Source organism: Artemia franciscana, chromosome 15 (genome assembly GCF_032884065.1).
Source record: "Artemia franciscana chromosome 15, ASM3288406v1, whole genome shotgun sequence".
Taxonomy (NCBI): Eukaryota; Metazoa; Arthropoda; class Branchiopoda; order Anostraca; family Artemiidae; genus Artemia; species Artemia franciscana.
Window position 1 is genome coordinate 22,987,215 of NC_088877.1, and position 23,590 is coordinate 23,010,804.

The 23,590-nt window shown below is 37.0% G+C and overlaps 1 long non-coding RNA gene across 1 annotated transcript in view; it reads left to right on the forward strand.

The window, feature by feature from the left end:
* The first annotated feature begins 3,791 nt into the window (after positions 1–3,791).
* Positions 3,792–23,590, forward strand: part of LOC136036201 (uncharacterized) — a 60,255-nt gene continuing 40,456 nt past the window's right edge. The window contains exons 1-2 of the long non-coding RNA XR_010619660.1: positions 3,792–3,876; positions 17,607–17,896. This is a non-coding gene — a long non-coding RNA (uncharacterized LOC136036201). The remainder of the gene's footprint in view (positions 3,877–17,606; positions 17,897–23,590) is intronic.

A 23,590-nucleotide genomic window follows, 5' to 3' on the forward strand; every position in this document is an offset into this window, starting at 1 on the left:
GTAGAAGTTGGAACAGTAGCAGTAGTAGTATTAGTTAAAGTAGCAGTGGTATTAGTATTAGTAATAACATGCATTTATTACCTTTTTGTCAAATGACCTTCCCCTTTGAGTATTCTCCGAAACTTTCATACCCAAAACAACTCTTGAGATACATCCTTTTGACAATCTGCATGCGCATAGTTTGTTTTGATTTAGTTCAAATCCCCCCTCAATATTCTGTCAAGTTTTCACCTTCATATGTGTAGCCTTAATTGTACTAGTATCATAGTAGTAGCGGCAGCAGTAGGAGCCCCTAGCAGCAGTAATAGTGTATCATTAGTATTAGTAACAGTAGTAGCAGCAGTACTAATAGCAGCTGCAGCAGGTACATTTTACCTTTTCACAACTGAACATCCTACCCCATGATACCCCTAAAGTCTATCCATGATACCCCTAAAGTCTCCTCTTGATATGATAAGCTGTTCCGAAAATATTGCTGATACGCCCGTACAAGCAATTTGTATCCATTATAGTATGTGTTGCACTGGTACATTAGTTGTACTCGCTACAGAAGTAGTAGTTTTAGTGATAGTAGTGGCGCTAGTAATAGTACATGTGGTTTCAGTAGGAGCAGCAGTAGTTGTAGTAGCAGTAGCGTAGAAATATTGCCTTTTTGATCAATTGATCATATCCTTTATCATTTCCTTAAATTCCAAGTTGATACACTCAGTTATTCCTGAGTTATAGCCTTTTGACAACCCATATACACATGACATGTTTTGATTTAATTCAACACTCCCCTCAACATTCCCTGAATTTGTGTTTTGGGAAAATAGAAGTCGAACATGCATACCTTTCCTCAATAGCATACACTACATTTAAACAATGAACATTTTGCATAACTTACGGCACTTGCCCTGTTGCTTCGGGGGGAGGGGTTGATATCTCCAAACACATAATTAATGAACCATCACTTTTGGCTCTTAAAAGAGAATTAGAACTTCTAATTTCAACAAAATGAGCCACCTCTAAAGCTTGTACAACTATCCCTTACATCAGAACCTTAAATGCCCTTCGGGCATAACTTACAACCCTCGCCCTCAAGCTCTGGTGATTTGTATCAGCCCCAAAAGCCTTGTTATATGATTTTTGGACCATTTGAATAAAAAGAATGTCTCAAAATTTCTATTGGATGCATCTCGAGAAAACACGACGCATGTATGTTTGGGGGGGGGATAGCTGTGCTCCTATCACTTTGACTCCTAAAAAGGCCACTAGAACTTCTGATTGCCAATCCAATGAGTTCCCTCCAAAGCATACACAACTACACTTTCTATACGTACCTTATATGCCCCCATGACATAGCTTACAACCCTTGCCCCGAGAGCTGTAGGGGGTATGTCTTCCTCAAAGACATAATTTCTGGACACTTTAATTACAATTAAGAAAGTTTCTATTTCCAAATTTTGATTGGATATCTTTGGGGAAATGACGACCGTTAGCGGAGGGGTGCTGGTTGCTTTCAAATCACTTTTGACTCTTAGAAAGGAAACTATAGCTTCCAATTTCAAATCAAATTAGTCCCATCCGAAGTTTATACGACCATCCATTTCAAATAAGGATTTAAAGGGATTTAAAATAAGAGCTCTGAGACACGATGACCTTCTAAATATCAAAATTCATTAAGATCAACCACAAGTAAGTAATAAATATCTCATTTTTTCTAATTTTTCCTCTCCCTTTAGCCCCCAGATGGTCGAATCTGGGAAAACGACTTTATCAAGTCAATTTGTGCAGCTCCCTGACACGCCTACCAATTTTCATCGTCCTAGCACGTCCAAAAGCACCAAACTCGCCAAAGCACTGAACCCCTCCCCCCAACTCCCCCAAAGAGAGCGAATTCAGTACGGTTACGTCAATCACGTATCTACGACATTTGCTTATTCTATCCACCAAGCTTCATCCCGATTCCTCCACTCTAAGCGTTTTCCAAGATTTCCGATTTCCCCCTCCAACTCTCCCAATGTCAACAAATCTGGTCGGGATTTGTAATAAGAGCTCTGAGACATGAATTCCTTCTAAATATCAAATTTCATTAAGATCTGGTCACCCCTTCTTAAGTTAAAAATACCTCAATTGTTCTAATTTTTCAAAATTAACACTCCCAGCTCCTCCAAAGAGAACGGATCCGTTCCAATTATGTCAATCACGTATCTAGAACTTGTGCTTATTCTTCCCATCAAGTATCATTCCGATCTCTCCACTCTAAGCGTTTTCCAAGATTTCTGTTTCCCTCATCCAACCCCCTATGTCCCTGGACCCAATTCGAGTCGAAAATGGAGCACCTGAGACATAAGATCCTTCTATATATATCAAGTTTCATTAAGATCCGATCACGTATTCGTAAGATAAAAATACCTGAATTTTCACGTTTTCCAAGAATTCCGGTTTCCCCCTCTAACTCCCCCCAATGTCACAGGATCTGGTTGGAATTTAAAATCAGAGCTTTAAAGCACAAAGCCCTTCTAAATATCAAATTTCATTAAGATCTTATCACGCGTTCGTAAGTTACAAATACCTCATTTTTCCAAATTACCCACCCCTCCCAACTCCACCAAAGAGAGCGGATCCGGTCCGGTTATGTCAGTCACGTATCTTAGACTTGTTTTTATTCTTCCCATCCAGTTTTGGGGTGGGGGAACCTAAAATCATGGAAAACACTTAGATTGGAAGGATCGGGATTTAACTTGGTGGGAAAAATAAGCAGAGGTCTTAGATATGTGATTTAAACAATTGGAACGGATCCGGTCTATTGGGGTGGGTTAGTTCTGAAAAATTAGAAAAAATGACGTATTTTTAACTTACGAAGGAGTGATTGGATCTTCATGAAACTTCATATTTAGAAGGACCTAGTAACTCAGATCTCTTATTTTAAATCTCAACCGGATCCAGCGTCATTGGGGGGCAGTTGGGGGGGAACCGGAAATCTTAGAAAATACTTAAAGCGGAGAGATCAGGATGAAACTGAATGGGAAGAATAAAGACCTGTCTAAGATACGTGACTGACATAACCAGACAGGATCTGCTCTCTTTGGTGGAGTTGGGGGGGAGTTGAAAATTGAGGTATTTGTAACTTACGAAAGGGTGACCAAAGGAGGGGTTTAGTGGTTTGACGAGTTCGGTGCTTCTGGACGTGATAGGACGATAAAAATTGGTAGGCGTGTCAGGGAGCTGCACAAATTGACTTGGAAAGTCGTTTTCCCAGATTCGACCATCTGGGGGGCTAAAGGGAGAGGAAAAATTAGAAAAAATTTGGTATTTATAACTTACGAATGGATGATCGGATCTTAATGGATTTCGATATTTAGAAGGACATCGTGACTCAGAGCTCTTATTTTAAATCCTGACCAGCATTAAGCCTCTGATTTTCCTTTTAAATCAATCTAGTGATTCTTAGAATTTTGTTAGAGCTCATACCATATGAGCTCTTGGCTCTTCTTGCATCGTCACAAGTGCCATATGAGCTTGTTTTTATTTAATTTTTTCCGGCTCAGGCTAATTTTTTTAAGATATACTATCATTTGAATACCCTAATGACACTCAAATGAAAATCCACTCGGTTTATTGCAACATTGAAAAATGGCTCTCACTTCATTAACTATTTTTGCGTAAGCAAGACACCGCTTCAGGTGCTGGCAGCATTTCCTGAAATCAAGTTAACCACAACCATTTTGCCTCATAGCCAACCACGTAGAAGGCCAATATCGGGTAACGGCCTTTCGTGAATAATTCTTTTAAAAAATTTGGTTCTACTGACACGGTATTTTTGTTAATCAAAGTTATGGACAATTTGCTCAAGGACTGGAGTACCAGCAGATGGTATGAATAGGAAATAATGTGGGTAAATTTTTGTTGATTAATTAAAAGAAACAAAAAAAAATAAACAGGTGTCGCTTTTTTATACGCAATTTGTCTGGGTAATTGACCCTCTGTTTGCATAATATTGTTTTTGTTGGAATTATCAATGCTCATACCAGAACCAAGATTGGCTGTATATAAATCTTCGTTTTAGAAAAAAAAACTGAAAAGACTACCCTTAAGACTGTAACTACACGCGAACGAAAAGACAAATATAAATATCCCAATACAAAATCTTATCCGATCTAGAATTCTGCTTGAGAGGTTTTGCTTTTCTACTACACTAAAATTTTAATAATTAAGTGAACTGAATTTTATTTTTGCTTGAGAGAAGGGTAAATAGTCATACCCTTTCTTTATGGGTAATGACAAGACTGTAGGAATCCAAAATCCTTTTTAGAAATTATTCTTTTGAAAAAAACCATTTTCCGTACTTGCAGCGCCGTCTGGCTGTGCTATATGCACGGAGGAATCATTTAGTGAATAATAGAGGGTTGTTCATTACCGCACGCATTGTTATGGACGAAAGCCCATGAGAGGGTCAGGTGGCTTAGAGCTAAGATAAATGTGATCAAACAATATCAGAGTCAAGTTATGTGAGATGTAAACCATATTAATCCTTAAATTGACTTATACCATAAATTTATATCGTAATTTAATGTCTGAATAGGTAGTTCCCGAAAGGAGTTTTGTATCAATGTAGTCACAAAAAATAGCGGATATAGTGAAAATGTTGGAACACTGCCAACAAGACTATCTGAAAAGAAGACAAAGAAAAGAAAAATTTCGTACTTGCGGACTTTCTCATAAAATGTACCTGCATCGTAGTTTGTTTCACAAAAGAACCTAATTTCACTTATTGAGTGTGTTCTGAATAATACACAAGTACCAAAAATTTTACATCGCTTACATTTGTTTTGTCAAATTTGCTTTAATATATTCCAAAAAGTGCCAAAAATGGATTGCAGTAACATTATTATTATTATTTTTTTTTTATTGATACTGTGCCTTAACCACTCTCTCTATTTGAGCATATACTTGTGCAGTCTTTTTACTAAATAAATAAAAAACTAGTTTTTTTAACTGAAAGTAAGGAGCGACAATAAAAATTAAAATGAACAGAAATTACTCCGTGTATGAAAGGGGCTGTTCCCTTCTCAACCCCCTGCTCTATACGCTAAAGTTTGACTCTTTCTTTAAATTCTACTTTATTAAATAGAACAGTTTCATACGCGGAGTAATTTCTGTTCGTTTTAAGTTTTAATGTCGGTCCTTACTTTCAGTTAAAAAAACTAGTGTTTTTTATTTAATTTCTGGACGTTTTTGAATTAATGCATGTTTGATTTTGGCTCTCCGCACATAAATTATTAAAATGAAATTTGCATATTAATTCTTTTTTTGGCTAAATGGCTTTCTCTTAGTTTTGATCAGACGATTTTGTGAAATAAGGGGTGGGGAAGGAAACTTAGTTGCCCTCCTACTAGAGCATCTTACGTAATTATTTCTAGTAATATTAGCCTTTCGTTATTCCCTTCTTTGATGGGAGAAGATTTAGTAGTTTGTATACGCAAGAAAGGCAAGGATCTTTCACATTGTTCATCATTTAGACCTATAACACTTCGGTCTTTTATTAGTAAATTATTTGAAAGAATGTTACTCCTATATTTATTAAAATGTAGTGTGGGGGGCCATCAGTTGGGTTTCGAAGTGGTGTGGGGGTTCAAAATGCTTATGCAATATTTCTAGAAATATGTGAATACCATCAGATTTTCAAAAACAACTATTTGTGTGTGGAGTTGATATTTCAAAAGTGTTTGATTATATGTTGCATAACCACGCTTATTTTGTTAGTGTTGCGTAGTGGAGTGAACCCATTTATAGGCCAGTTGTTGACAGGTGTATGGTAATTGATCTGTAAGAATTTTTTTGGGAGGGCGACTTTCAGACCAAATTTCTTTACGTCGTGGAGTAACAAAAAAGGTCAGTTCTTAACCCCTTTATATCTAATAAGACTGCCTTTCAATAATATCCCCATTAATAAAGCCGGAAGTGGATAACTGAGTTTGTTTTGCAGTTACAAAATTTGAGTTGTTGTTGGATTGGTTTGATTCAAGAGGTTTACAGACAGTGTCACTTTTGATCCATGGTTTGTTTCGCCCTTTTTTGTGGATCTGGATCCCTTAATTACAAATTTGTCAAGATTGAAACATGGATTGCTTGTAGCATGTGCCCCAGGCAAAACAGTATGAAAAATGGTTGCTGAGTTTGTAGGCGCGGTTCAATTTAAAGATGAAAACGTATATTTGTTGTACAGAAGAATACAAAAATTAGAAAGGGCGTCATGTAGGGCGTCCTTAGAAGCCAGTGATGACGGTGTAGTCCTTAGAAGAGTTGCTATTAATGCATTCAAGGAAGGAATCAGGCCGTCCTACAAAGGATATTTGTTAGAGCATAGCACCGAAATTTCGTGTTTAGATAATGCATATAGAGTAGCAAGCAGCATGAACAAATTGAACAAATAGTGGGGGAAAGAGAGACGCCTTCCTCTTCCGATGAATATTTGTGTGCTCTGATGAGGGAGAAATTTGGAGTCAATGATGACAGTTTTCAAGGTCGTGGTCTTGGAAGCCTTCGTGGTCGGGTACGTTACTATAGTAGGCCTAATAGTGATAGACATTCTGATGACATAAGAAAAGAGTGTCTCACTTATGGGGGGGGGGGGCACAACATCGTAGAAACTATACAAAGTACGGATCATGTGGGAACCAGGATACCCAGCGTTTAATTGATTCAGTAAAGGTAGGTAGTATGAAAAGGGGATACGCGCCATGAAGATGTACAGTGGTATTTTTGTAAAAAAAAAAAAATATGGGCATTGTCGAGCCCAATGCAAAGGAGCAAATGCTAGTAGAAGTGCTACTCTGAGAAACGAGTAGACCTGCCAAAACTGGGGGAAAGGGTTGGTAGTAAAATTATTCCCCATAAGATTTTTACTCCTAAGTCAAATATTCAATTTAAACCAATAGAGCAAATATGTGCGTTAGATTCTAGTGATATTTAAACTTGCAATAGTAAACAGTTCAATCTCAATCTAAAGAGACGCCAAGAAGAGATACCAAGTTAAATAATGACATTCAGTTCCCAATGCTCCATAAGATCAAGCTTGGACAGAGTGTTCGGCATTTTTAGGTTCAGGTCGTCATTGGTCAGTAATTAGTGAAAGACTTTTTAACCAAATTTTCCCTAAATTTCGAAAGAATTGTATACCAACTTTAGCTTGTATTAAGCCACTAGGGTCTGAGTCACTGCTAATTACCGGTAAAGTTATGTTATCGCTTTGCGTTTCCGACAAGAACCGATAGAAGCGTCTAGATTGGGAGTTTTTTTTTATTTTCCCTAATTTGGATTATGTGGTAATTTTCGGATGAGACATTTTGTGTGCCCTAATTCTACATTTGACCTCCATACGAATATCCTTATATTTGGGATATCAGCTAGTCACAGAATGTCACTAGTCTTAGATAGTCCCTTGCATCACTGGCACCATATACTTCGGAAAACACACGCTCTCGACATGCTGTCTAGACTAGCGAAAGAAATTGTAGAGACTACGAGAACTTTTTATGGCACTTGGTATTAACCAAGTGACATATAGCAATCGCAAATTCTGTCGGTCCGTCTGTTGGTCTGTCGGTCCCGGTTTTGCTACTTTAGGCACTTCCAGGTAAGCTAGGACGATGAAATTTGGCATGCGTATCAGGGACCGGACCAGATTAAATTAGAAATAGCCGTTTTCCCAATTTGACCATCTGGTTGGGAGTGGGGGGCCTGTTAATTCTGAAATAATAGAAAAAATGAAGTATTTTTAACTTACGAACGGTTAATCAGATCTTAATGAAATTTGATGTTTGGAAGGATATCGTGTCTCAGAGCTGTTATTTTAAATCCCGACTGGATCTGGTGACATTGGAGGGGGGGGGAGTTGGGAGAAGGAAACCTAAAATCTTGGAAAACACTTAGAGTGGAGGGATCGGGATGAAACTTGGTGGGAAAAATAAGCACAAATCCTAGATACATGATTGACATAACCAGAACGGATCCGCTCTCTTTTGGGTAGTAGGGGGGAGGGGTTAATTATGAAAAATTAGAAAAAATGAGGTATTTTTAACTTACGAATGGGTGATTGGGTCTCAATGAAATTTGATATTTAGAAGGATATCGTGTCGCAAAGCTCTTATTTAAAATCCCGACCGGATCTGGCGACATTGGGGGGAGTTTGGTGTGGGAGAACCTAAAATCATGGGAAACGCTTAGATTGGAGGAATCGGGATGAAACTTGGTGGGAAAAATAAGCAGAAGTCTTAGATACGTGATTTACATAATTGGAACGGATCTGCTCTATTGGGTGGGGGGGGGGGGGTAATTCTGAAAAGTTAGAAAAAATGACGTATTTTTAACTTACGAAGGAGTGATCGGATCTTCATGAAATTTCATATTTAGAAGAACCTCGTAACTCAGATCTCTCATTTTAAATCTCAACCGGATACAGCGTCATTGGGGGGGGCAGTTGGGGAACCGGAAAGCTTAGAAAATACTTAAAGCGGAGAGATCAGGATGACACTGGATGGGAAGAATATAAACCTGTCTAAGATACGTGACTGACATAACCGGACCGGATCTGCTCTCTTTGGTGGAGTTGGGGGGGGGGGGGGGTGATTTGGAAAATGAGATATTTGTAACTTACGAAAGGGTGACCAGGTCTTAATTAAATTTGATATTTAGAAGGATCTTGTGCTTTAAAGCTCTAATTTTAAATTCCGACCAGAATTCTTGGAAAACGTGAAAATTGGGATATTATTATCTTACGAATAGGTGACCGGATCTTAATGAAATTTGATATTTAGAAAGAATTCATATCACAGAGCTCTTATTTCAAATTCCGACCAGATCTTTTGACATTGGGGGGAGTTGGAGGGGGAAATCTTGGAAAACACTTGGAGTGGAGGAATCGGGATGAAGCTTGGTGGATAGAATAAGCAAATGTCCTTGATACGTGATTGATGTAACCGTACCGGATTCGCTGTCTTTAGGGGAGTTGCGGGGATGGGTTCTGTAATTTGGCGAGTTGGGTGCTTCTGGACGTGTTAGGACGATGAAAATCGGTAGGCGTGTCAGGGAGCTGCACAGATTGACTTGATAAAGTCGTTTCCCCAGATTCGACCATCTGGGGGGGCTAAAAGGAGAGGAAAAATTATAAATAATTAGGTATTTATAACTTAGAAGTGGGTGATCGAGATGGTCTGATGTCTCGCAGGCCGGTTTGGCTGTCCATGGAAAGAGAGCTGTTTCTGAGATCCTACGAGATGGTTTTGATGCCTCACAGGCCGGTTTGGCTACCCATGGAAAGGGAACCAGTTTTGAGGTCCTACGGGATGATTTTGATGCCCTGTAGGATGGTTTTACTGTCACGCGAGATGAGTTTGATGAGCCTTGCGGGATGTTTTTAATGCGCCGCGAGATGATGTTGATGCCTCACAGGACGGTTGCGACCCCCTATGGGATGAAGTTATCGTTCAGGAAACAAGGGAAAAATTGAAAGAAGTACCATGGTTGAAACATCTTGTCGACGGAATGCTCATGAGTGATAGTGTATTATGCTGCCAGTCTAGTTTGAAAGGAGATCTAGAATATACGTATAACACCAAAACTTATGCTCCCCGAAATACTGATTGACACTGTAATTTAATTACCTCACGAACATCACCTAATTACTACACATTTAAGCAGCCAAAAGACGCTACAATGTCTTCAGGCTCATTGCATTTTTGAAAATATGGCAAAGAGAGTAGACATAGTTTGTAGAAATTGTCATGTGTGTCTTCGGAGAAATAAATTCCGTGAAATACCTCATCCACCGTTAGGTCAGAGTGAAGCTCCTTCTCATGTCCGTCAAATGTGGGTTATGGACACGGCTGGGTCATTACCGAAAACACATGAAGGGCTTGAGCAAGTAACAGTAGTTCTAGTGCATTTCACAAAACTTGTTGTTCTTGAAAGTGTTTAAAATATTTCCGCAAAGTCGATTTTGAAGTTTAATGAAAAAAAATATTTCTTATTTTGGGTTATCTGATAAATTTTTCACGGATAAACATGTGAGTTATCGTTCTAAAGTGGTGGAGGATTTCTATGCTAAACAAAAGTTGATCACCGATGTTCCAGTGGCTATAGCCCATTTTGAAGTGCCTATATGAAAACCTAGTAAAGGCTTGCAAAAACATCTGCAAAGCCTACTGTTGTGAATCTTAGTCTAAATGGTCGGAGTGTATTCCAAGTATTCAGCTGGTACACAATAGCGCTATTTCATCAACCACGAATTTCAACCATTCAAACTTATGTTCAATTGACAGCCGATTTCCTATCTTGATTTAAAGTAATTGAGACAGCGACTGGACGACTTCCACAGTTACGAAGACTTTGCAGCTAGCCGAGTCCAATAGCTTTTCTACCTTCATAGTGTTTGTCGTAAGGTAATGGAAAGATCAATACAAATTTAAGCCGAACAATATAAGAAAAACAACACAAATATCCCAAGCTTGAAAGAGGGAGATATTACCTATGTAAAGGATATGATATGTAAAGGGTTAAAATTAAAATCTCATGGTCCATATATGATAAGTAATGATAAGTAAAAGTAATACAACCAATTAGAGTTTTCTTGGTGCAAGAATTAAACGGAAAGCGTGCAAGAAGAACTGTCAACGTCAGACTCATGAAACCAGTCAAAAACTCCTCCGTATTTCTTGCGAAAAATTCGAAGTACTCTGAGTATCTAACTAATGTAAAACTAGTCGCTGCAGAATCGGAAATTACTGCAAATACTGTTATGCATTTAGGTCAGCGTTAAAAAAAAATTCTTTGTGTGTAGATGTACCAGTAATTTAGCGACAAAATTTTAAGAAGTATAGGTAACTCAAGCACCGCCTGCTTAGAGTCAAGAAGCCGAAACGAGGAACTGATAATCCAGGAGTTCGATACCACCAATCCATTATCTGTGGCTATAAACACAGAGGATAGTCACTTTGACATCAATGCATCTACTATCTCATCGCAGGATGCTAGTTCTAATTTATGTCCAAGAGAGTAGCGGTCAGAAATCGTGCAGAGAAATCGCCAGTAGTACTGCCGTTTGTCGAACCACAGGCTAGTACAGCAAACCTGAATAGTTCAAAACTAAGGCGTTTCGCAGCAATAAAACCCCAGGGATTTTATTGGGAATGATATTGACGTCTTTGGAGCATGGTAGGCCATTCAAACTGCAATGGTTGACATATTTATTCTATCTGTCTTATTTATAATTTTATAGACTTTCATTTATTTACCAGTGGTATCTTCAGAATTAATTAGCCTTGGTTCTTCTTTTTGCTTTAATCTGAACTTTATTCATAATCCCACTTTTCCTTGTCCTCACCAAAGTCAGGGGTATTGGGAACATGTCTAGTTTCAAATATATGCAGAAAATTAAATGTTAACATATCCAAATTTCGACTTTTGTTATTAGTGTGGTTCTTTTATATTATGTAACTGCATTAGTGTTAGGAATTTACTGTTGCATATTGTAGGATACTAGGCAGATAAGAAATGAGTCAAGCGCCTTCTCTAAGCCAGGAGAAACAATTGTGAATTTATTATGTTACGAGCTACGGAAATTTTTAAACCTTAGTGATTCGTGTTGATAATAGTAATTTCGTAGGTGTGTTTTACAATTTTAGTGCATTTCACTATTTCTTTTTTTGTAAACCATATCTGACTGTATAATTTTAGTGCATTTTAGTGTTTCTTTTTTATAAACCATGTCGGGCTTTAACAGTAGAAAAGCAAATAGAGGTTTATGAACCTTAAATGAATAATTTGGGAAACGTATAGAATGCTTTGAGTTTAATTAAAGTTAGAGGTTTTAATGATAAGGAGAAATGTCAATTTGGGAAGTTCAACTTAAAATCGGAGGAGAAGTCTATAAAGTATTTGGGATATAAATTCGAAAGGCCTGTTCCGGGACTCATGTTCACAGAGTTTGTTATATATATATACATATATTTCAACAAGAACTGGGTCCAAGGGGGACTTGTGAGAACGAAAATTAGTCGTGACAAAGTTTTCGTTCCCAGGCCGGTTGATCAACCAATAGCTAAAAATTCTATTCTAATGAGCTTGGAGCCAAGTGGATACTTTTAAAATCAGTTCATCTTTCGCCTTCGTCTCAGTTGTAAGTTTTTCTGCTACCTTCTCTTCACTGTGCATGTATTCTTACGCTATTAAACAAAGACCATATGCCACCGTTAATGCTATTGACTATCTTTAAGAACGTACGTAAACCAATACATCAGCCGATATAAAAGGCATATAAACAATATGGTTTACACTGGATATACAAAGCTGTTCGCTTAGTTAATCTTTTGCATGGAAGCTATTCTCCTGGAGCAACTCTTTTAAGTGCCACTATTTCGAAAAAAATAGTGGTTATTTTTTTCAAAAAAAACATCCCTATTTCTTGTTTTTTACTATACATTTCAAACAAAATAAAGGACGCTCTTGATGGATCTTCAATCACTATTTTTTCTTTTGGACCTTCTATTGTTTTTATCAAGCTCCTTAGGAAGGGCTGGGTCATCTCGAATTTCTTCTGTCTGAAAGTGAAAAACACTTGTTAATAAATAACTCAAATAGTATTGTAAGGTCTCAAAAGCGTATATATTTTTTCTAGTTTAGAATCAAAGAAATTATTGTTTGCAACCTCATTTGGTATTAGTAACTAAAAAACACATGGCTTGAATTGCAAGTCGTTTTCAGTAAAGTATAACGCCCTATTGCGTGTTCCATGTTGTATTTATAGATGCAAAACCAAGATCTGTAATACTGAACATCTGTTGTAGACTTTAACTGAATTAAAAAGTTTAATTCTATTAAAAGTTAAAATATGAGGGACAATAATTTAACAGAGAATAAAAATCTAGATAAAATGTTGACAGAAATATTTTACAAGTACCTGTGCGTATTCCGTCTAACTATCATTCTATTATTTGTCAATTTTTTCATCAAATTTTCAAAAACCGCACTGAAAAAGCAAAATAAAGAGTAAAAACAATTAAAAGAGAGACAATACGAGATATTAGAAAGTTTAGAACCGTGATTCCCAACGTGGGGCACAGGCCCCATAGATGTGACACGACAATATTTTAGTGAATCTAGGGTAGGGCATGCATCCATTGGGTGACTACACTTTAGAAACCTAATTTTGAAAAGAAAAAGAAACATTTTTATGTGAATTTCGCGACATTCAAATACATTTAATGGGCAAAAAAGGTAACTGATAGTATTGCAGTGACTTTATACGATGTAGACCTATGAAAGGCCTTGAATTCAGATAATATTTTACAGAAAGTATAAAATAGGCCCAGAGGACAGCCCAAGAAAATACCTAGCTAACGTGCTTTTAAAGCTTTCTTCAGGTGAATATTGCATAATTTAAATATCTCCAGCAGGGATTAGGAATATATATATATATATATATATATATATATATATATATATATATATATATATATATATATATATATATATATATATATATATATATATATATATATATATACATAATATATATATATATATATATATATATATATATATATATATATATATATATATATATATATATATATATATATATATATATATATATATTAGAAAATGCCTTGAAGGGGCACAATCCAGAAACGGTTGGGAAACAATGGCTTAGAAGTAAAAGTTGAATCCTTGTTATGCAAAAGCTAGAGCAATAGTGGGTTGAACAAACTTTAAACGCTTGCCAAAAAATGACTGAGAAAGTAAAATTATCTTACGAAGAAAGAAAGCAAAATAAAGAGTACGATATTACCAACACAGAGAAAGCGAGTAAAAACTCAACAGAAAGTAAAAATTAGAGGAAAAATAGAGCAAAGAGATTAGTGTAAAAAGAAAAACAAATATTCCTCAATATAAACAAAAATATTTTTTAAGTACGTAGAATTCCAATTACTTGAATATCCAGGTCCGTGAAATCATTAAAGAAAATGTTGGAAAGTGGGTGCATGCATTCCAAAAGTAAGGTTGACAAACGTAGGACTATTAAAGGGTATGGATATTAGTGCTCACCCAACCCTTTTTTTCTTATTTCTTCTTCTAAATCTATTTTTCATTATATTTTGGACGAAAGTCACGAATTGGCCTTCTTCGACCACTTTTAGAACGTTTACTCCCCATCTACAAAAAAAAGACATCCACCTTGTGAAAGGCTGCAATATTAATATTACTAGCAAGAGAGTAGTACCTATATCTAGTACTCAATATTAACCAAACTGATGCTGACCTGTTTTCTGTCATTGCTTAAGTTGAATCTCTACTTCTAACAGAGCGAAAAGCTGGGAAGCATTTACAGTTTACCTTCAAAATCTTATTTGCTAAAACTCCAGGTGTTTATAATCCCTTCCTTGAACGCTCCGACTCCCAGCAGTCATAGTAATTTACTACATAAAAAAAATTAGTTTTTTTTAACTGAAAGTAAGGAGCGATATTAAAACTTAAAACGAACAGAAATTACTCCGTATATGAAATGGGTTGTCCCCTCCGCAATCCCTCGCTCATAAGAAAAACTAGTTTTTCTTATGTAATTTCTGAACGTTTTTGAATTAATGCATGTTTGATTTTGGCTCTCCATACAAACATTACTTAAATGAAATTTGCATATTCATTCCTTTTTTGGCTGAATGGCTTTCTCTTAGTTTTGATCAGAAGATTTTGAGAAATAAGGGGTGGGGAAGGAGGCCTAGTTGCCCTGCAATTTTTCGGTTACATAAAAAGGCAACTATAAATTTTAATTTTTAACGAATGTTTTTATTAGTAAAAAATATACGTAACTTGCGGAACAAAATGGCTATCTCAAAATTTTGATCCGTTGACTTTGGAGAAAAAATGAGCGTGGGAGGGGGCCTAGGTGTCCTCCGATGTTTTGGTCACTTAAAAAAGACACTAGAACTTTTCATTTCCGTTAGAATGAGCCCTCTTGCGACATTCTAGGACCACTTGGTCGATACGATGACCCCTGGGGAAAAGAAAAAAAAAACAAACAAACAAACAAACAAACAAACACACATCCGGGATTTGTCTTCTGGCAAAAAATACGAAATTCCACATTTTTGTAGATAGGAGCTTGAAATTTTTGCTATAGGGTTCTCTGATACGCCGAATGCGATGGTGTGATTTCGTTAAGATTCTATGACTTTTAGGGGGTGTTTCCCCCTATTTTCCAAAATAAGGCAAATTTTCTCAGGCTCGTAACTTTTGATGACAAAGACTAAATTTGATGAAACTTATATATTTAAAATCAGCATGAAAATCCAATTCTTTTGATTTATATTTTAGCATCAAAATTCCGTTTTTTAGAGTTTCGTTTACTATTGAGCCGGGACGCTCCTTACTAAAGTTCGTCACCACGAACTGTTTGATCTTTTTCCAGCGCTAGCAGGGCACTGATACACCGTAAAGGCGTTGAAACAGGCAAGCAAACAAATTTTGTGCAACTATGGTTTTACTCCTCCGCCCCAGCAAGGAATGCATTAATTGGTAATAGCCTTGTCGTTTTATTGCCTACTTTTCTTGAAGCTCAAAAATTAAGAAGACCTTTAATGTCCTATTCAAAGTTGCTTCCTAATGCTCGATCACTACCATCGTAATTTGTTTATAGGATGAAAAAAAAATTAAGTGAAAGTAAGGAGCCACATTAAAACTTAAAATGAACAGAAATTATTCCGTATGTGAAATGGGTTGTCCCCTCCTCAACGCCTCGCTCTTTACGCTTTAAGTTTTAAATTGTTTTAAAAAGTAGAACTGTGGCAAAGAGTCAAACTTTAGCGTAAAGAGCGAGGGATTGCGGAGGGGACAACCCATTTCATATACAGAGTAATTTCTGTTCTTTTTAAGTTTTAATGTCGCTCCTTACTTTCAGTTAAAAAAATGGTTTTTTTTTATTTAATTTCTGAGCGTTTTTGAATTAATGCATGTTCGATTTTGGCTCTCCGTACATAAATTACTAAATGAAATTTGCATATTAATTCTTTTTTTGGCTAAATGGCTCTCTCTTAGCTTTGATCAGACGATTTTGAGAAATAAGGGGTGGGGAAAGAGGCCTAGTTGCCCACAAATTTTTCAGTTACTTAAAAAGGCAACTAGAACTTTTAATTTTTAACAAACGTTTTTGTTAGTAAAAAATATACGTAACTTAAGAATTAACTTACTTAACAAACGTTTATATTCTTATATTTTTATTATGTATATGAGGGGGTTTGTCCCCTTGTTAATAACTTGCTCTTTACGCTAAATCTTAAGTTTTGTCCCAATTCTTTAAGAATGACCCCTGAATCAGAGAGGCCGTAGAATAAATATTTGAAATTACTAAAAACACTTTAGCATCAAGAGCGAGGTATTTATCTCCTCCTAAATACCTCGCTCTTTATGCTAAAGTATTTTTAGAACCCCTCATATGCGTTATAATCTCTGTTTGTTTTAAGTTTTAATGCTACTCCTTGCTTTTAATTGAAAAAACCTTTTCATGTTTATTTTTTCATTGTTTTTTTTTTTATAGTAATGCTAGAAAATCCCGCACCCTTTTCATTGAATTTCTCTTCCCCCATGACATATTCCTCCAAGGAAAGATCCTACCACATAGCCCCCTCCCCTTAACCCCACCCCCAGACCAAAAAAATACCCCTGAAAACGTCTGTACCCTTCCCAATAAGCATTACTGTATGTAAACACTGGTCAAAGTTTGTAACTTGCAGCCCCTCCTCCAGGAACTGTGGGGGATTAAGTCATCCCCAAAGACATAGTTATTATGGTTTTCGACTATGCGGAACAAAATGGCTATCTCAAAATTTTGATCCGTTGACTTTGGGAAAAATGACCGTGGGAGGGGGCCTAGGTACCCTCCAATTTTTTGGTTACTTAAAAAGGTCACTAGAACTTTTCATTTCCGTTAGAATGAGCCCTCTTGCGACATTCTAGGACCACTTGGTCGATACGATGACCCCTGGGGAAAAGAAAAAAAAAAAACAAACAAACAAACAAATAAACACACATCCGGGATTTGTCTTCTGGCAAAAAATACGAAATTCCACATTTTTGTAGATACGAGCTTGAAATTTTTGCTACAGGGTTCTCTGATACGCCGAATGCGATGGTGTGATTTTGTTTAGATTCTATGACTTTTAGGGGATGTTTCCCCCTATTTTCCAAAATAAGGCAAATTTTCTCAGGCTCGTAACTTTTGATGACAAAGACTAAATTTGATAAAACTTATATATTTAAAATCAGCATGAAAGTACGATTCTTTTGGTGCATGTTTTAGCATCTAAATTCCATTTTTTAGAGTTTCATTTACTATTGAGCCGGGTCGCTCCTTACTATAGTTCGTTACAACGAACTGTTTGACATGCAAACTGGTGCTTATGCAACGATGAAAAAGTAAGAATACAAAGCCAAACTGAAATTGAACGCTCAGCTATAACTTTCTTAGTTCTTGAGAAGTGTTCGCAGGGTATTCATTTGTACATTAACATGTTGCTATATATTTGTTTTTTTAATTATTTATCATACATATTAACCTTATGTCTTTTCAGGCCAGCCATAGAGAAGAATGACTGTATATGGGAATCTTCGAAATAATCAGACAATTAATGAAAAATTGGCTTGTCAATAGCGTACACTTTCTGCAAGCTTTGACCCACCCCCTTTTTCTTCCCTGCGCTTTGTCCTAGCATTTGGTAGCAATTTAACTTTTCGATGATTAGCAGATATGGATAAGGAGGGGGGATAGTTTCTGTACATTTGTGGAGACCAAAATAAGATGAAATTAAATGAGCATCTTCTGTCGTGACGCTACCTAAAAAGCTGAAATATCTCATCAAAGGTGTGTATCTTCTTTTATAATTTTTTTTTACGCTCTGCATTCAACATTGTTAGTTTGTTTTGTTGTTACTAAACAAACTAGGTGATAATATCAATGTGATTTTTTAGTCTAGTATAACATTTTAATTATTGATGAATTGACACTCTAAGATATTTTTGCAAAACGGTTATGATGTCAGAATTGTGTGTCCTAACATGCAAAATCCTGGATTTTATACTTGAAGAATTTTTCATGACTTTTCCTCTTGTAAAGGAATTCTGGATCTATCACTATAACAAAGCGAAAACTGCAGCACATCACCGTGGCAAGGAAATGTAACATAATGCAATTGTTCAATCCCTTTTTTCCCTAAAAAAAAAATCATGTATTATGGCTGCATTTCCTTGTAGAAAAACACACTCCAACAAGAGCTAAGAGCTCATATGGCCCTTGTGACGAGGCAAGAAGAGCTAAGAGCCAAGAGCTCATATGATATGAGCTCTAACAAAATTCTAAGAATCAATAGATTGATTTAAGAGGAAAATCAGAGGCTTAATGCCGGTCAGGATTTAAAATAAGAGCTCTGAGTCACGATGTCCTTCTAAATATCATATTTCATTAAGATCCGATCACCCACTCGTAAGTTACAAATATCTCATTTTTTCTAATTTTTCCTCTCCCTTTAGCCCCCCAGATGGTCGACTCTGGTAAAACGACTTTATCAAGTCAATTTGTGCAGCTCCCTGACACGCCTACCAATTTTCATCGTCCTAGCACGTCTAGAAGCACCAAACTCGCCAAATCACTTAACCCCTCCCCCCAACTCCCCCAAAGAGAGCGAATCCGGTAAGGTTACGTCAATCACGTATAAAGGACATTTGCTTATTCTATCCACCAAACTTCATCCCGATTCCTCCACTCCAAGTGTTTTCCAAGATTTCCCCCTCCCCCCAATATCAAAAGATCTGGTCGGGATTTGAAATAGGAGCTCTGAGACATGAATTCCTACTAAATATCAAATTTCATTAAGATCCGATCACCTATTCGTAAGATAAAAATACCCCAATTTTCACATTGTCCAAGAATTCCGATTTCCCCCTCCAACTCCCCCAAACACACCCCTGTCACAGGATCTGGTCGGAATTTAAAATTAGAGCTTTAAAGCACAAGATCCTTCTAAATATCAAATTTCATTAAGATCTGGTCACCCTTTCGTAAGTTACGTAAATTACCCCCCCCCCCCCCTCCCAACTCCACTAAAGAGAGCAGATCCGGTCTGGTTATGTCACTTGAGTATCTTAGACAGGTTTTATTCTTCCCATCCAGTTTCATCCTGATCTCTCCGCTTTAAGTATTTTCTAAGATTTCCGGTCACCCCTCCCAACTGCTCCCCTCCAATGACGCTGGATCCGGTTGAGATTTAAAATGAGAGATCTGAGTTACGAAGTCCTACTAAACATGAAGTTTCATGAAGATCCGATCACTCCTTCGTAAGTTAAAAATACGTCATTTTTTCCAAGTTTTCAGAATTAACCCCCCCCCCCTATTAGAGCGGATCCGTTCCAATTATTTAAATCACGTATCTAAGACTTCTGCTTATTTTTCCCACCACGTTTCATCCCGATCCCTCCAATATAAGCGTTTTCCATGATTTTAGGATCCCCCACCCCAAACACCCCCCATTGTCACTAGATCCGGTCGGGATTTAAAATAAGAGCTTTGAGACACGATATCCTTCTAAATATCAAATTTCATTGAGATCCGATCAACCGTTCGTAAGTTAAAAATACTTCAATTTTTCTATTTTTTTACGAATTAACGGGCCTCCCACTCCCCCTCCCCCCCAGATGGTCAAATCTGGAAAATGACATGCATGAAAGTTGTAGCGTAATAACAACGGCAATGAAGGGGGGGGGGAAATTAGTGCCATGTTTTTCTTCTCACTTAATTGGACTATCTGTCTTGGCTTTTTCTACAATTAGCTATGACTTGACTTGCCCACAACTATTCTATTTTTAATTCAAAAATTTTGATTGTAAAATTTTGTTGTAAACTTTAAGTCTTTTGGAACTGTTGAGATTGTCTGCAGCATTTTCTAGGGTGTCTTATCTCCCCTAGATAAGAAATGATTGGAAAAAAAAGTTTTTCCCTGAAAGTAAGGAGCGACATCAAAACTTAAAATTAACTGAAAATATTCCGTGTATGAGGGAGCACCCTCCCACCCCGAAAAATTCCAAAAGATCATGACAATATTGCTTTTACATTACATTTAACCTAAAAATGGACAGATATTAATTTAAAAAACATAGTTTTTCTGAGAGAAGTAAAAAGCGAAGCTGAAACTTAAAACAAAACACATTTGGATTATTGCTTGATAGTCTATTTAACAAATATCCATAAAACTATCACAAACTAACTAATTGCATTTCCTTAAGTCTGTAGAATAATAGAAAAATAACACTTTACTGAACAAGAGCTAAGAGCTCATTTGGCACTTGTGACGAGGCATGAAGAGCTAAGAGCCAAGAGATCATATGGTATGAGCTCTAACAAAAATTCTATGAATCAATAGATTGATTTAAAAGGAAAATCAGAGGCTTAATGCCGGTCAGGATTTAAAATAAGAGCTCTGAGTCCGCCCCCCATGGTCAGATGGTCAAATCGGAAAAACGACTATTTCTATTTAATCTTGTCCGGTCCCTGATACATACAGAACGGGACACCGGGACACAAATGACGTCCAGGACACCGGGACACAGGGAATATATATAAAAATAAGTTTTCTGTCTGTCTGTCTGTCTGTCGAGTGACGTCGTGTTTGTCCGCGTAACGTCTGGATTATTTCATCATATACCAATTCAAAAACGAATGTATTCAAGCCGATGTAGCTGATTTGTAAGGCGTTATGTTCCAGGCTCTAGGTTCAAGAGGTTCCAGGTTCGAACCTTGGCTTAAAAAAAGGTAAAAACTACAAAAAAAACTTAAAACTAATAAAAAAAACTAAAAAAGTTAAAAAACTAAAAAAACTAAAAAAATTAAAAAATTTTCGTTTAAAAAAAATTCGTTTTTGAATTGGTATATGATGAAATAAATTTTTATTTTTTTTCCTTTTTTTCTTTTTTTTTTTTTGGTTTTTACCTTTTTTAAGCTTTTTTAGTTTTTTTTCTTTTTTCTTTTTAGTTTTTTTTGTAGTTTTTACCTTTTTTAGTTTTTTTTCTTCTTTTGTATTAATGCTAAAGCCAAGGTTCGAGCCTGGAACCTCTCGGACCTAGAACCTGGAACATAACGCTTTACCAACTCAGCTACTTCGGCTTGAACACATTTGTTTTTGAATTGGTATATGATGAAATGATTCAGACGTCATAAGCGGACAGAGAGACAGTCAAACAAAACAACAACTTATTTTTATACTAGCTGTTGGGGCGGCGCTTCGCGCCACCCCAACACCTAGTTGGTGGGGGTGCTTCGCGCCCCCCAAGCCCCCCGCGCGCGTAAGTCGTTACGCGCCATTGTAGTTGTGTCCCTGTGTACCACCTATAAATATAGATAGATTTATATATGTGTTTTGAACTACGTAAAACTTGCGAATATACAACATTCTTGGCTTTCCCATTGTCTGAGCATATACAAAGCCTTATGTACTTATAATGACGTCATATGCAAACGCTCTTTTTACAAACAAACAAACATGCATACACACAACTCGTGTTTATATAGATAGATAGATACAATACAAACTAGACCTACGTTGCCTGGGCAACGTGAAGTGTTGCGGCAACCTTTGTTCGGCTTTGCCGATTAAAGTGTTGCGAGAGCAACACTTTGGTTTTGTTTCTTCGCTATCGGCTAAATGCTGAAGTTGTCAAAACTATCAAAGCTTTCAAAACGGCATATTCAAAGAAGAACACAATCAGTAATCACATGATCAAATTCTTCAGCGTTGAAAAAACAACAGCAAAAGAATATCGGAAAAAGGGACTAAATTGAGTTTGCAGCCAGTTGAACTTTATCCTTTTCAATCGTAGACATCGTGACGGATGGAAACTTGGAACATTATCTTATATAATCTAGTTAGTATTATAAAGCTATCCGTAACTTTTCAGGATCAAATACCATAGATGTGCACCAATTTGCACAAATTTGTAGCCCCTCATGAACCTCCTCTAGCAACCCATTCTTGCTTACAAGTCCCTCTTCCGTGAGAGACAAAGAATAACACAATCAGTAATCAGATGATCAAAGGCTATTCCTCAGGGTTGAAAAAAAAAAAAATATTGGAAGAAGGGACTAAATTGACTTTGCAGCCAGTTGAACTTTATCCTTTGCACACCATAGGCTCTGGCTCGAGGACAAGCAAAAACCATCCTTTTTGGCCCCAGGCAAGAGTCGTACGGAGCTTTCCAAAATATAATGTCATATTCATCAATCCGGCCCGAGGTCCACACTAACAGCCGATTATTACTTACTAGGCCCCTAAATGTCACTTTGCAGCCGGTTGAACTTTATCCTTTTCAATCGTAGACATCGTGACGGATGGAAACTTGGAACATTATCTTATGTAATCTAGTTGGTATTATAAAGCTATCTGTAACTTTTCAGGATCAAAATACCATCAGGGACCCATAAATTTCCTGTAATGACTCGCCATCCAGGATCGCTTATTATTGGATGGCGAGTCATTACAGGAAATTTATGGGTCCCTGATTCCATAGATGTGTACCAATTTGCACAAATTTGTAGCCCCTCGTGAGCCTCCTCTAGCAACCGATTCTTACTTACAAGTCCCTCTCCCGGGATATACATCCAAGTTCACCGGAAACAAATAATGGGTACACCAACTAGCAAAAGTTCCAAACCCCTTGTCGCTGAAGTCATTGTAGCCTAACAGCCGATTATTACTTACAACTCCCCTACATGTCTTACAATCGGGAACCAAGTTGTTCTTACCATCAATTACACCAGAAACAGATAATAGGTACACCAATCAGCAAAAGTTGCAAACCCCTCATTGCCAAAGATGATTATAAGCTAATAATCGACTGTTGCTTGGAAGTCCCCTACATATCTCACAATTGGTATCGGCCTATTTTTGGTTCAAGTGTGTACCTTACCACTGAAGTTGTCAACCCCTTGAAACTTTCAAACTGGTGTATGTCATGAAGGAATTTTTGTAACAAAAAATGGATGACATATACTTTGATCAGCTCATCAAGGTCTATCGATTGTCATTGAAAAAAAAATTCTATCTGTCTTAGTTCAAAAGTTGACTTTTTTTGCCGGAGGCCAACTTTCTAACACCACCACTTAGAAAGGAGCAAAGGATAAGCTCTAATTTCTTTAGCAATGAGAGAACTTTTAAAGTTTAAGAGGTATATCTGATACCATTTCTCTATTGCAATCCCAAGTAGAAAAAAAAAGAATGGTAAAGTCAGCTGAAATCACGAACAGAAATGGCTAGAAACAATAGATGGCAGCACTTTCGGACCCGTGGGAAAATCGCACTTTTTTGTTTCTGTAAATTTTTCTATTTATCACTCAAAGAAGATATATTGGCTGTGGGGCCGGGGAACTACCGCATATATTTAACACTTATAGATTTTAGTCCATCTTCAATTTGAAACTGGTGCCTGCCTGCTTGCCTGCTAGAACGGAGCTTTCCACTCGAAAGCAGAAACATGGTTTGATGAAACGAAAGCTTGGCTGCACAACTTCAGA